The sequence below is a fragment of the Salvia miltiorrhiza genome, chromosome 2, assembly GCF_028751815.1.
Source record: "Salvia miltiorrhiza cultivar Shanhuang (shh) chromosome 2, IMPLAD_Smil_shh, whole genome shotgun sequence".
In the NCBI taxonomy this organism is placed as follows: Eukaryota; Viridiplantae; Streptophyta; class Magnoliopsida; order Lamiales; family Lamiaceae; genus Salvia; species Salvia miltiorrhiza.
Genome location: NC_080388.1, coordinates 48537352 through 48552057, shown reverse-complemented (window position 1 = coordinate 48552057; position 14706 = coordinate 48537352). Strand labels below are relative to the sequence as shown.

The 14706-nt window shown below is 33.9% G+C and overlaps 2 long non-coding RNA genes across 2 annotated transcripts; both read left to right on the top strand.

The window, feature by feature from the left end:
* Window positions 1–11164: 11164 nt before the first annotated feature.
* Window positions 11165–12348, top strand: LOC131011865 (uncharacterized). Its single transcript, XR_009097127.1, has 2 exons — window positions 11165–11482; window positions 12014–12348. It is a non-coding gene; the product is annotated as an uncharacterized LOC131011865 (long non-coding RNA).
* A 100-nt stretch (window positions 12349–12448) lies between these two features.
* On the top strand, window positions 12449–14409 carry LOC131011866 (uncharacterized). The gene is made up of 3 exons (XR_009097128.1): window positions 12449–12780; window positions 12960–13012; window positions 14250–14409. It is a non-coding gene; the product is annotated as an uncharacterized LOC131011866 (long non-coding RNA).
* Window positions 14410–14706: the final 297 nt, after the last annotated feature.

The following is a 14706-nucleotide window of genomic DNA, read 5'->3' as shown; positions in this document are numbered from 1 at the left end:
CTGGTTTTCTGTCATGCCACGGTCACGAACGCTAATACCATTCAGAAAATTATGGAGTATTATGGTCAAATTTCTGATCAAATTGTTAGCCAGGATAAGTCGCAAATTTTTTTTACTAGCAAAGTTCCATCTCAGACCTGCAGGGCTATACGGAGCATATTGAGGTTTTCTCAAGGCAATTTTCCGATTTCTTACCTTGGGGTTCCTATCTTTAAGGGCCGTGTGCGTGCTTCATATCTTCGACCGATACATGATCGTGTGATCAACAAGTTCGCGAGATGGAAGGGATTACAGTTGTCGATGGCTGGGAGGATGTGCCTGATCAGGTCGGTTATCCAAAGCTCCCTGACGCACTCCATGATGGTTTATAGATGGCCGACAGCTCTTATTAAGGAGCTCGATGCGTGCTACCGTAATTTTCTTTGGACTGGCAACATCAAGCAAACGCCGTCTTGTTCTGTGAGTTGGAAAAGGGTCTGCTCGATTAAGGAGGAGGGCGGTCTCGGGGTAAGGTTCGAGCTCATGAATAAGAGCTATCTCATGAAAATGGCGTGGAAGGTGGTTGGTGGGCGTGAGTTCGGATATGATTTAATTAGAGATAGATATCTCGATCGCTTTGGGCGTAGTAAATCTCTGGTGGCTGCTTCTACTATCTGGATGAGCTTACGTGAGGAAATTGATGGTTTGGTGGCGGATTCGTACTCGTATATTGGTGATGGCGCTTCTACTTCGTTCTGGTATGACGACTGGCTTGGGTATAATCTTTTGAATAAATGCGGTATTCCACATTTCATGCTTCCGTTTCTTACTCAATCGGTGGCAGATTACTTCTATGATGGGGTCTGGCATTTCACGCAAGCCTTTGTTAATGCTTTTCCTGAGATAGTGTGTGATATTTTGCTCACTCCTCTGGGCACTGACGGAGATGTGCGTTTCTGGAAACCCTCGTTGCACGGGAATGTCACTACTGCGCTGGCCTTCAACAAGCATTGTCATCATTTTCCGAAGGTGTCTTGGGGTTCTTGGCTTTGGGAATCCTTTGTTCCGATTCGACGTTCCTTGATATGTTGGCGTCTTCTTCATAATAGAATGCCGACTTATGATCGCCTTATCCGCTACGGCATGATCACGCCTAACGTTTGTTTGCTTTGCTTAAAAGGAAGTGAGTCTCAGGATCACCTTTTCTGGAATTGTGAGCGTGTGAAGAATATTTGGGTTACGTTCCTTGGGTGGTTCAATTTCAATCAAGGGTTGCAAGAGAGTGATATTCATAGTTTTTTGGTGGTAGCTTGGCAGTATAAACTTAGTCCCCTCATCGGTAATTTCTGGAAAGCGGGTATCATCACGGTCATCTGGGCCATTTGGATGCAGAGAAACAATTGTATCTTTGATAATCAAAAGTTCGAAGCACGTCGTGTCATCCACACTGTGAAAGTTGCTTTCAAAGAGATTGATAATAACTTTGCTAAATTAGGCTACATGTGGAATTCTTGGTCGGATTATCTGATTCTCCGGGCAGTGGGTGTTAATACCAGGAGTGCTCCTCCTCCGGAGTTTGTGGAGATACATTGGTGGCCACCGGTGGCGCCGTGGATCAAAGTGAATACTGATGGTTCAGCGACGGGAACTCCGGGCACTATTGCTGCAGGTGGGGTGTTTAGAGATAACTGGAATGTGGTGCGTGGCTGTTTTCACTTCAAAGGTGGCTCGGGATTTGCCTTTGAAGCAGAGCTACTGGCAGTTATCTCGGCGATTCAAATTGCTCACAATCGTGGATGGCACAGACTTTGGATTGAAGCCGATTCCACCTACGTGATACTCATTCTTAATTCTCGTTCTTTGAATGTGCCTTGGCGTTTTAAGGCGGCGTGGAATAGGATTTTAAAGATGTTAGATGATTTCTCGCTGCAGGTTTCTCACATCTTTAGAGAAGGAAACAAAGCGGCCGATTTAATGGCTAACCAACAACGTTCGGAAGGGTGGTGGCCGCACGAGATTGAGGAGATTAGGGCTGCGGTTCGTCTTGACATGGCTTCGCATAGCCATCTGCGTCAGAAACGGTAGTTGGGGCTGATGTGTGGCTGTTTGGTTCTAACCGCCCGTTTAGTTTTTTTTCGTGGGGTGAGAGCCGGGATAGTTTGGGGACGATGGTTAGGCCGGAGTTCCGGAAACTTTCCCTTCCGCTCTTCCCTACTTTCGTTTTGTGTTTAGACGAGTACTCTTTTTCCTTTTCACGGTTTTTCCCTCTGGGTTTTCAGTGAAAAGGTTTTAATGAGGTTCGGCCCTTAGTCTGCTCCTTCTGTGCTTTCAAGGGTTTTTTTTTAGGTTTTTTCTTTCCTTTTTTTATATAAAATCGTCATTTAATAATTTGTATATAATCTGATATATCGTTTTGTGTTGTAAATATATCTATAAGATATATCTTATGTGTGTTGACCAATAAATCTCCCTAAAACCCTAGCTTCCTACTTGTATAAATAGAGGCCTTTAGCCTACATATTGAATACACTTCATTCGTATTCTCTTCTCTATTCTCTCGCTTCTCTCTAGTTTATAACACGTTATCAGCACCATAGTTCTAGTTCTCGCATCTCTCCTCTTATCTCCCTTCGATTGTAGAAAGGTAATTTTATTTTAATGTTTGTGTATCAATATGTGTCGATTTTATGTGAATCATGTAAGGGTGTAGTTAATTAAATAACTGCATCTCTATTTAATTACACAAAATTCTTGCATTAATCTTCAATCTGAATTATTTTGTGCTAGTACTGCTACCTCTTATTCCTCTCGTATGAGCGTGATTGTTGTCTGCAAGTTTCACTAAAATAGGTGTATTAATCAACCACGAGTCTTAAAACGAAATATATATATATATATATATGGTTTTTTGATTGCCGTCAAGAGTCGAGATTTGATAAATTATGCACTTTTATGTTTGACTAAATTAAATTACTTTGATATAGGAATTGTTGTTATATGAATTTACAAAAAAAAGAAAAAAAGAAAAAAAAAATCTTTGTATTGATTATATTGAATAAATGTATTTGATGAAATATAGTTTTCGTGAGTATCATGGTGTGATTAATATTTTCCATGAGTTGTAAATTAATTTTAAATCAAGATTTTTTTTTCAGTATTGTTATATTTGATGTATGACAGTTTATATCTATTTCAATGTCAAATTTCATGATTTTTGTGCTCTTATTTTGAGATTTGACATGTTATATTCTAATATACTATATATATACAGTCTATATTTTTTTTTCAAAATGATCTTGAAAATTAATTGATGTTATTTAAATAGCACAAGTAGTATTCCTGAAGAATATTACATTCAAGATCTTAAATTGATGCTATTAAAGTAACATAAGTAATATTCCTAAAGGATATTACATGCTTTTGAAGAGCAATTCATATTATATGCTCACGAAAATTAGACTTTGAGCACAAGTAGTGTTCTGAATAATATTACATTCAAGATCTTAAATTGATGCTATTAAAGTAGCACAAGTAATATTCCTGAAGAATATTACATGCTCTTGAATAGAAACATATATTACATGCTTTTGAAAATTAGACCGTGAAGGTCAAATGGCCCTAAAGGCCAAATGGTTGTACTCTTTTTTCCTTACTAAGTTTTTTTCCTACGAGGTTTTCTTAGTTAAGGTTTTTAACGAGACAACTACTGTAATATATGAGTAAATATATATGTCTTGTACTCTTTTCCTCTACCGAATTTTTCCCATAGGGTTTTTGCGGAGAGGTTTTTAACAAGGCATGAATATATATATACATTAATATCATATGAAATCTTGTGATATTTGTCTTGTGTAAATAAATACACATATTATTCTTCAAAAGAAGAAGTATTTCCTTAAGTTGACATTAGATGAGAATAATGTTAACACAATATCAGGTGCATCAAAAATCATTGAAGGCTCCGGAAGAGCTTGTATCATTTTGCCAAATGATACTAAATTAGATATTGAAAATGCCCTATACTCTAGTAAGTTTAAAATGAACTTACTAAGTTTCAATAATGTCCGTAATAATGGATACCACATCGAGACAATTGTGTGAAAGGTAGAAATGAATATATTTGCATAAATTCTTTTGTTTCAGGCTATAAGCTGACAAAAGAAAAATTAGCATCACTACCTTCTGGAATGTATTATACATTCATAAAAGCAATTGAGACAAACCATGTCATGAACGCGAAGTTCAATGACACAAAAGCTTTAAGCTTTGGCATGCTAGGTTTGGACATCTTGGAGCAACTATGATGCGCTGAATAATCAATAATTTATATGGGCACAACATAAAAATCAAAAGGTTATTTTTACAAATGAATTCCCATATGATGCTTGTGCGCAAGTCAAGTTAGTCATTAGACCTTCATATACGAAGGTTAATACTAAATCTCCATCTTTCTTAGAAAGAATTCAAGGAGACATTTGTGGACCTATACATCCACCTTGTGGACCTTTTTCGATACTTTATAGTATTGGTATTGATTGATGTTTTCTTTACTGATGGTCACATGTATGCTTGCTTTCTACAAGAAATGCAACATTTGCTAGACTACTTGCTCAAATCATAAAATTAAGAGCTCAATTCACAGACAATTCAATTAAAAGAATTCGTCTTGATAATGCTAGTGAGTTTATGTCTCAAACATTTGAAAACTATTGTATGGCTATTGGAATTGAGATTGAACATTCATGCGCCCAGGTCCATACTCAAAATGGTTTAGCAGAATCGTTTATTAAACGTCTTCAAATTATTGCTAGACCATTACTTATGAAATCAAAACTCCCAACTACTGTTCGGGGTCATGCCATATTACATGTTGCAACATTAGTTCGACTAAGACCATCAGCCAATCATGAATACTCCCCAATGCAGATTATTTTTGGCCGAGAACCTGATGTTTCTCACTTACGAACTTTTGGTTGCGCGGTTCAAGTCCTAATTGCACCCCAACAACGAACAAAAATGGGTCCCCAACGAAGACTTGAGATATATGTTGGATTTGATTCACCATCGATTATAAGGTATCTAGAACCTTTAACAGGTGATTTATTTACTGCACGTTTTGCAGACTGTCATTTTGATGAAATGACATTTCCAACATTAGGAGGAATAAATCTACATCCAGAAAAGCACAAGGAAATCTCTTGGAATGAGAAAAACTTATCACATTTTGATTCTAGAACAAATCAATGTGAACAAGAAATTGAAAAGATCATTCATTTGCAAAAGATTGCAAATCAAATTCCTGATGCTTTTGTAGATACAAGAAAAGTGACACAATCTCACATACATGCTGCAAATACTCCAGCTAAAATTGATGTCCCTGAAGGACAAATAGCTTTGGCAGCAAATGAGTCCAAAATTCGTCAAAAACGTGGTCGACCAGTTGGTTCCAAGGATTCTATGCCTAGAAAAAGAACGGGGCAAGATCGAAACCAAACAATGACGAAATTGACTAATCAACCAAATGAAAGCGATGTAATTCCTGAAGAATTACAAGTATCTGAAAATCATGAGATCTCAATAAATTATTTACATCAGATACTAGAGAGAGAAAATATCATTGTTGATGATATATTTGCCTTTCATATAGCTCTTCATGTTTTAAATGAGGATCCTCAACTAAAATCTGTTGCAGAATGCAAATAGTGACTTGATTGGCCAAAGTGCAAAGAAGCTATAGACAGGGAATTAAATTCCTGTGATAATCGGAAAATATTTGGATATATAGCCCTAACTCCGGAATCTAAAATCCATGTTGAATATAGGTGGATTTTCGTTAGAAAGAGAACCGAGAAAAATGAAGTTACGAGATATAGAGCAAAACTCGTAGCACAAGGTTTTTCTAACAAAAACCAGGAACTGATTATGAGGAAACATACTCTCCTGTAATGGACGCTATTACTTTCAGATTTTTGATTAGTCTGCCTGTGTCACAAAGGCTTGATATGCGCCTTATGGATGTAGTAACTGCTTATCTATATGGATCATTAGATAATGACATATATATGAAAATTCCCGAAGGATTTAAAATGCCTGAAGGATTGCAGTCAAAACCCAAAAGCATGTATTCAATTAAACTGCAAAAATCGTTGTATGGGTTGAAACAGTCTGGTCGTATGTGGTACACTAGACTGAGCGAGTATCTTTTGAAAGAAGGATACAAGAATAATGATATCTGCCCTTGTGTTTTCATTAAGAAAACCGAAAGTGGATTTGCAATCATAGCAGTTTATGTTGATGATTTAAATTTAATTGGGACTCCTGAAGAGCTCAATAAAACTGCTGAATATTTGAAGAAAGAATTGAGATGAAAGATTTGGGAAAGACAAAGTTTTGTCTTGGTTTGCAAATGGAACGTATCCGTGGAGGAACGTTTATCCATCAATCCACATATACAGAAAAAGTGTTAAAACGCTTTTACATGGACAATGCACATCCATTAGCATCACCAATGGTTGTTAGATCTCTTGATACTAAGAAAGATCCATTTCGACCAATTGAAGAGGGTGAAACGATACTTGGTCTTGAAGTACCATATCTAAGTGCAATTGGAGCGTTGACTTATCTAGCTAATAATACTAGACCAGATATAGCTTCATCTGTTAATCTTCTAGCAAGATTTAGTTCTGCACCCACTTTGAGACATTGGAATGGTGTTAAACACATTCTACGTTATCTAAAGGGTACCATTGACCTTGGATTATATTATCAAGAAAATTCTGATAATACTCTAGTGGGGTATTCGGATGCAGGATTTTTATCCGATCCATATGAAGCTAAGTCACAAACTGGATATGTTTTCACATATGGTGGAACTGCAATATCATGGAAGTCTGTGAAGCAAACCTTGACTGCAACATCCTCAAATCATTCTGAAATCATTGCAATCCACGAAACAAGTCGAGAATTAATATTTATTCGGTTATTTTGTGTAAATACAAATTCTGAAAATAAAATTTATTCGAAACGTTCAATGGGTGAAAAATCCCTAATGTGGAGGATATTATGGGCTCCGCTTTTGAATTGGGCCCAAGTAATCGAGTTGGAGTTGGAAACCCAAAATTCCAATAAAAGGAATATTATATTTTCTTTGTCCCATTAGTAGTGTTTCACTTTTTTTTTTGTCCCATTAATAGTGTCTCATTTTCTTTATGACAATATTCTCTCTCCCTATACCTAATATTTAAATAATTTCCACCAACCCACTTTATCTACTTTCTACACACTCTTTAATTTTCGTGCCCAAAAGAAATGGGACTCACGGAGGGAGTATTAGCTAACTTTAAAAAAAAGTATATTATCAAATATTTCATTCGTCCCACTTCAAGTGTCCTAATTCTTTGCTATATGGTTATTTAGAAAAAAGTTAATTAAATTATTAAGTGATGTGGTGTAGAGTTGAAAAGGTGATGTGGACTCCCAAAAATTCTTATTTTTTTAGAATACTTTTTTCATAAATAAAATAAGACATTTTGAGTGAAACGATAAAAAAAAATAAAAATAAGACATTTGAAGTGAGACGAATGGAGCATACATTTAATTATTGCAAGGTTGAGGTAGGATGGTAGCGACATTCGGATAAATACGAAGAAATTAGTTATAATTGAAATTAGTTTGAAACGTTTAAACATAAGGCATCCTATAGATTGAAAAATAACCGAGAGCGAAAGAACCGTGATTAACGTGGAGGGCAATCGACATTGAGAAATCAACCTTGATCCAAATAAACATCATAGTCACCATGGTGTGGTGGCTAGATAAAAGCGAAAAGTCAACATGCAACTGGTTCGACTATACTAGGTCAAAGATGGGAAGCCCAACTCAAATCTTACTAGATGTAAATATCAAAAACTAATAGAATTTGTTAGCATGAAAATCTAAATTTACTAGTGTACAAATTTAATTGTTTATAATTGTTCGACACGTGGACCAAGAAAAGACAGATTGTCCCATTGTCTATAATTGTTTATAAATATAATGTATTTCCATAACTTAGGTATGCATTACCAACTTTTACTCACATTTGTACTCGCAACATCCAGCGATACATCTCATTTTTCTTTTTCATTGTTCTCCTTCTCGTTTTACGTTCACTCTTTAAATTCATTCAATTTCGTCAGTATAATTGCCTTTTTTCACTAGTGATTCTCGCTCTTGATCGGGAATTCAGGTGGAAAGCTTGGACATCGAAAATTCTCTAAAGATTCTCCACTTCCCTCAGCGGAATCCCTTGTCATCTTTTCTAACTTTTACATTTATTTTGTTGTGGTTAAAATTCATCACGATAATCTTAATATAAAAGATTTAATCTTCACCGTCCACCTTTTCCCAATTCAAAAAAATAAATATAAATCAATATCCTAAAATGCTACAAAAAAAATATTTTAAATTTTAATTTGAATTCTCTTGATATATAAATCCAATGTATAATAGAGGTCAAATCAATGAAAATTTAGACAAATTTAAATTTTATAAAAATGCAACTTTATTAAATATAAATAAGAGCAAAATGGTATATTCCCATTTTGAAACAAATTTTATAAAAACTAGCATAATTTTATGTACATTTCATACATTTTGCTCTCGTGAACGAGCAATTAACATTTGTATTTATTCTAACTTTAAAGCATACCTGAATATTAATTATCATCATAATAGGCTAAACACGAATAGATGTACAAATAATTCATTCAAACACTCAGCGCGAAAGACATTAGGACGAATATTTCATTTCGTACAATTCGTCCCACAAAAATTGTGCAATAAAAAAATAATAGACTTGTAATTTGAATTCAACTATAATTGATGAGCAATTTTTCTTTCACCAAACAATACAATTACAAATCATATAAGCAAATAGATGTAAGATAATTCTCTATCAAAATCACAATGTATGATGATTCTCTATCAAAAATAGATGTATTAAATGCTAACGAAAATAGCAATCGAAATTAACGTGATTCGTTAATATAGTATCGAATATAACAAATCATCTTAATTTAATTCTTGTTATTTGAGATTTTATTTTTTCTAACATACTTTATACACAATTTTAATTTAAAAATTCACACACATATGCATTCTACACCGAATTTTCAATTCTAACACATTTTTTAAAATTAGAATTACAAGAAATTCTAACACATTATTCTTTTAGATAACATCAAAACTCGCAGAAAAGTAAAATCAAAACTTTTGATATGATACTCGTTGCAATTGGTCTTGCACGCGACCGACCACATACTATGCGACCGGTTACTTTTAATAAGCGTAAGATATACATTTGTTCACACAAATATATACTTATGTAGTAGTACAAGTTCTCATGAATAAAAGTAATACTTTTCGTGAATAAATTTAATACTTTAGAAATATTACATTTCATTGTAACAATAATTATTTTTTGTACGACAATAATTACTTGATTAAATAGTGAAGAATATAAATATTAATGAGTGAAAATAACTAAAAGTAAAAGTTCTTAATTATGAATAAAAGTAAATATTATTATGAAAAAATGTAAACTTTCAAATCGGTTGCATAGTACTATGCGACCGGTTGCACCCAATAATTTGCGTACTCGTTGATACTAATATCCATATGAAAGTTGGAATCCATTTCATCAATATATATTGAACGAGGCGTTTAATTTATTGGATGAAATAAATAAGACATGAGATCAATATAATTTAAAAATACCAAATAATTAATTAAATTTTAGAGTAATAAGTAATTGTTTAATTGAATTATTAGAGGGCGTATCATGTTATTATCACCAATCAAATTATGCAAATTAAATAATTAAATAAATTGAATTATTTTATAAACAAAACACCTCTTACGTATACAATGCTCGTCGTCGTATATAATTCCACCACGAAACAAACAAATAAACCGCGTATACTGTGTGGTCCTGGAATGTGGAAAAGTTTGTTGCACCCATATCTTAACAAATCAACCTAACAAAAACAAAAACAAAAAAACAAAAACACTGGTTTATCAAATTTCTTACACGCTTCCTAAAAAAAGGGCAATTATTTCATTATCATTCATGATATAACTATAAGAATACCAATATTAAAGCGTGCAGCACTACACAATGTACAGTATAACATGTTAGGTAAGCAAATAAATAAATAAATAAATTAAGACAACTCCTTTATGGGTTCCGAAACTAGGAAATTTCCTTGAGGAATGTAGTGGTCATATATCAAATAGTACTATCCAAGTTGAACTCTTATTTATTTAAGGTGGTCTTGGATACACCCGGGTATATTATATATTCGAATTGACTCGTATCCAAATCTTAGGGGGGTGTATTAGTTTAGGATTTTAAAAGATTTCTGCAGACTTTTAAAATCTGGGTGTATTCGTTCATGACTTTTAAAAGTCTATGAAAATTTGGGTGTTTTCGTTCAAGACTTTTAAAAGTCTATAAAAATTTAAAGGTATTTAAAAGTCTATAGATTTTAAATATGGAGTGATTTTCATGGATTTCATTCACAAAATACACGATGTCAAATCCGAGGTCGGACCATGAGAATTCGCCAGACTTCAATTTCCAGCGCACGCTCAGACCCAGCGGCCGAGGCTCCAATTTCTTAGAATGCGGAACACTGAGAAAAACTTCATCCCCTATTTCAAAAATTTCAAATCAAATCAACGAGTATCTACAAAAAAAATTTTCTGTCGCTCTTGAGGTTCGTTGAGCAGTTGTTGAATTTGTCGGATAAGCGTAATCATTTCTTCAAGCGCATCAGGTCCTGTTACTTTTCTTTCACTTAACTCATGTCAATAGAGTGGAGATCAATATTTCTTTCCACAATAAGCTCCATATGGTGTCATATCAATTATTGCCCGAAAGCTATAATTGTAGGCCAATTCAACTACTAGCAAAAGGTTTTCCCAATTCATCCTTCAATCTAGTGCATAATGCGGCTTCTGAGTACGCGTGATGCACCTTGAGATAGTCGTCTCCTGCCTTGTTTGCGGGGAATTCGCTCCTTCTGAAAAATCATTTTTGGAAAGAGAGTTTTGGAACCCAGAATTTCTTACGATCGCCAGTGTCCCTACTGCTAAGGTCGCCACTTCTTCGCTCTAGTACAATAGTCTATGTCACATCTTCTAAGGTTTACATGTATGGTTAGTTGTAAACTGATCTCTATGAAATGGATTTGTTTACTTTAAACTTTCTCAAGTAGAGGAATTCCTATGAGATAGGAATATTAGTTTATACTTTCTTAAAGTTCATAAGAGTTAGTATATTGGTTAGTTTAGTTGATTCAACCCTAGCTTTGCAAAAGATTAAAAGTTTATTGGGATGTTATTTATAGCTAATTCTTCTTATCTAGTTATCCAATCTTATTTTAGAATCTTGCTATTATGAAGGTGACAGTAGCAATGATAGATAAGTGAGCAAGAGTTTCTACATCGTTAAGCGTATCAGGTGGGCTTTCTAAACTCATAATTTGAAGTGCGCACTATTTAATTATGTTATTATATGAATGAAGTTATATTAAAGTTATTGACTTGCCAAATTATTTTAAGAGCTTGTATGTTACCATCTACGAGAGATAGACGATATCGGCCCTATGCTGAAGCGAGATGTCAGTAAGGGTTTGTGCACATAGTTGTGACCGTGAGTCATCGAGCGGGTTGGCCGGTCACTGTGATCGGGAGCCTTCGGGCCGATCACTGTGTTTGAGAAGGAGGCCTACTTCTCAACACAAGGTTACATGATGCGTAGTTATGGTACATACATGTTAATTGTCTGCAGACGTATATGATGTTATGATGATATATATATATAAGTTTTACAGTTTTGGCGTGCACAGGTTATTTAAATAAAACTCCTGTGTGATGCTTGAGATGGCAAGTTCAATATATAGCTCTAAGAGCAAACTTTAAAGTTATTTCGGCATGTGACCATTGAGTACCTTTTTAGTACTCAGCCCTGCATATGTTTCTAAATGTGCAGGTTAAGCTGTGATGCAGATGGAGGCGAGCAGAGCAAAGCTTTTGAAGTATAAGTATTAAATTAGGCTCAGGATTCCATGTCTTCATACATGTAATCCACTTAAGTATTTCCGCTGCAACACTTAGTGTATTTTACTTTATTGATGTGTTGTATAGATTTTAAATCAATAGCTTTGAGAATTATGTCACTGGAAAATTTGACAACTTGTCGTTGTGTTATTGTGAGTTGTCTGCCTAAGCAGTTTAGAAAAGATTGCTCATGAGTTTTAAAAGTGATTTGCTCATGATTATTCAATACTAAAGTAATTCATCGTTAAAGAGGGTTCATTATTATTATTTAAATCTCTTTCCTTTTTCATTTTCTTTCTCCTTTTTCCCAGTCACACCTTTCCCCGGCTTAACTATACACTATATTAGGCCGGGCTGTGACATTTTCATGGATTTCATTCACAAAATACACGATGTCAAATCCGAGGTCGGACCATGAGAATTCGCCAGACTTCAATTTCCAGCGCACGCTCAGACCCAGCGGCCGAGGCTCAAGAAGCCAGCGACCGCTGGACAATGACTAATGCATGTTAATTTCTCCTAAAGATGAAGACGTAAAAACGTGAATAGATTCGAGCTCCCCCGCAAGCGGCTGGACAGCCCCACAACCCCACCCCAGCCGCCTCATCCGCAATGCCATCCTCGACTTCTGGCCATATGGGCAAACACAGAATGTTAGCAGCAATTTCTTTCATCAATCAACAAATCCAAATTATGCAGGTACTCATCTATTCACCTTCTTCTTCTTTTTGGGAGCAATTTGTTTCCCCTCTTTGCCGATTTCAAGATTTTGGGTTATTGATGATAATTAGCAATGAGGTTTTGGGTTATTGCATATTGTTGACATTGAAGATATTGCTTAATTGTTTATTTTATTTTATTTTATTTTTCTTGTGCAGGATGAGCTAGTTGAGCTAGAAACTATTGGCGTGGTATCTACTGTTTGTCCAGAGTAAACTCTTTATCTTAACTACTACTACTATTAATATAGTTTAATCATTTTTATTTTTACTTTTATTGCGACAAAATTAGATAGACAAATGTTCAATTGAATCAAAAATTTGTTTCAATGGACCCCAGCGGTCGCTGGGTATCCAGCGCTCGCTGGGCCCAGCACTCGCTGGGTTCCAGCGCTCGCGTGGCATGCAGCGCTCATGGGCGCCTAGCGGGCGCTGACTTTGTGGATTTCAAGTCCGAAAATGTCACGCCAATTCTTGGTAATTCATAGCAAATCCGTCTAAGAATTCATTCAAAATCGTGAAGACTCCGTCCGAATTCTATGGATTTCTAAAATCCACAGACTTTTAAAATCTACAGAATTCTGGAACTAATACACCCTCCTTAATTCGTATTCTGATTCAGACTCGTATCCTGATTCACACTTAATTTGTAAATAACACTATGTTTAATGGATACTATTCAAAAATAAACATGACACTTCCTGTAATTGACATTATCTATACTATATCAAAAAATGAGTTTTCAATTTGAAATCAATTTCAAATTAATTTTAAAATTGAGTGGTAATTTTGTAGTTATAATAAAATTGAAGGTTTATGTTTAAACTATATATTTTTCTTTTTATTTTCATTTTCTTTAACTTTTTATTTGTTGTTACATTTCTTTCCAAAATTGTGAAATTCGATTAATTATAAAATATTTAATATGCATATCAAATTAAAGATCACGATAAGAGCTTTAATATGATATATTTTATGAAAATATTTGATTTAAAATGTAAAAATTAAATTTGTTTAAATATTAAGGTTTTATAAATTTCTCTCTCCTCTCTCATCTCTTTTGAGTAAATATATTTTTATTTCTTTTTAATTAGTAGTATTTTATTTTTAATTTTTTAACTTATTTTTTTTGTTTTTGTTTTAGATAATATCAAATTTTATAATTGTGAATTCTTTTTTATTTTTTCAATATTTAATTTAAATATATTCAATTAAATTAATTTTTTTATTATATTTATAAATATAATAATTGAATTAGTATTATTTTTATATAAATATAAAAATTAAAAATGTTCTCTCGTGCATTGCACGGGATACAAATGCTAGTAAGATTGTAAATGACACTATAAGATTGAAAATTACACTATAACATTTTAAAATGTTACAGTGTCATTTATAACCAGTATCATTTGTATAACTGAATAGTATCATTTACACCATTTTGGTCAGGATGTGAATTTGGATTAGCATATGGGTCAAGATCTGTGTACGAGTCAACCCAGATGTACGGTACACCCTGGTGTAAAAGAGATTTTGTGTATGTATTTTATGTATTGGTGTTAGAATAATGTTAAATAATGTTACTCTCTCCCTTCCATTACAAACTTCTCATTATTTTTGGACACGAAGATTAAAAAATATATAATAAATAAATAAAATGAATTGATAAAAATTATTTAAATTCTTATTCATCTTTTCTCAATGAAAATTTTATAATCAAAATAAATACACTTTAAGTAGTACTAGTAATTTCTTTTATCTTATAGGTATAATTGGCAATTTTTTATGTTTTTATTCTGCTATCACAAATTCACAATCAACCTTGTCTCACTCAGGCAGTGTATGGATAGATGAAAATGGTTAGTCATGGTCTGCGTATATATAATTGTATTTTTTAATAATTATA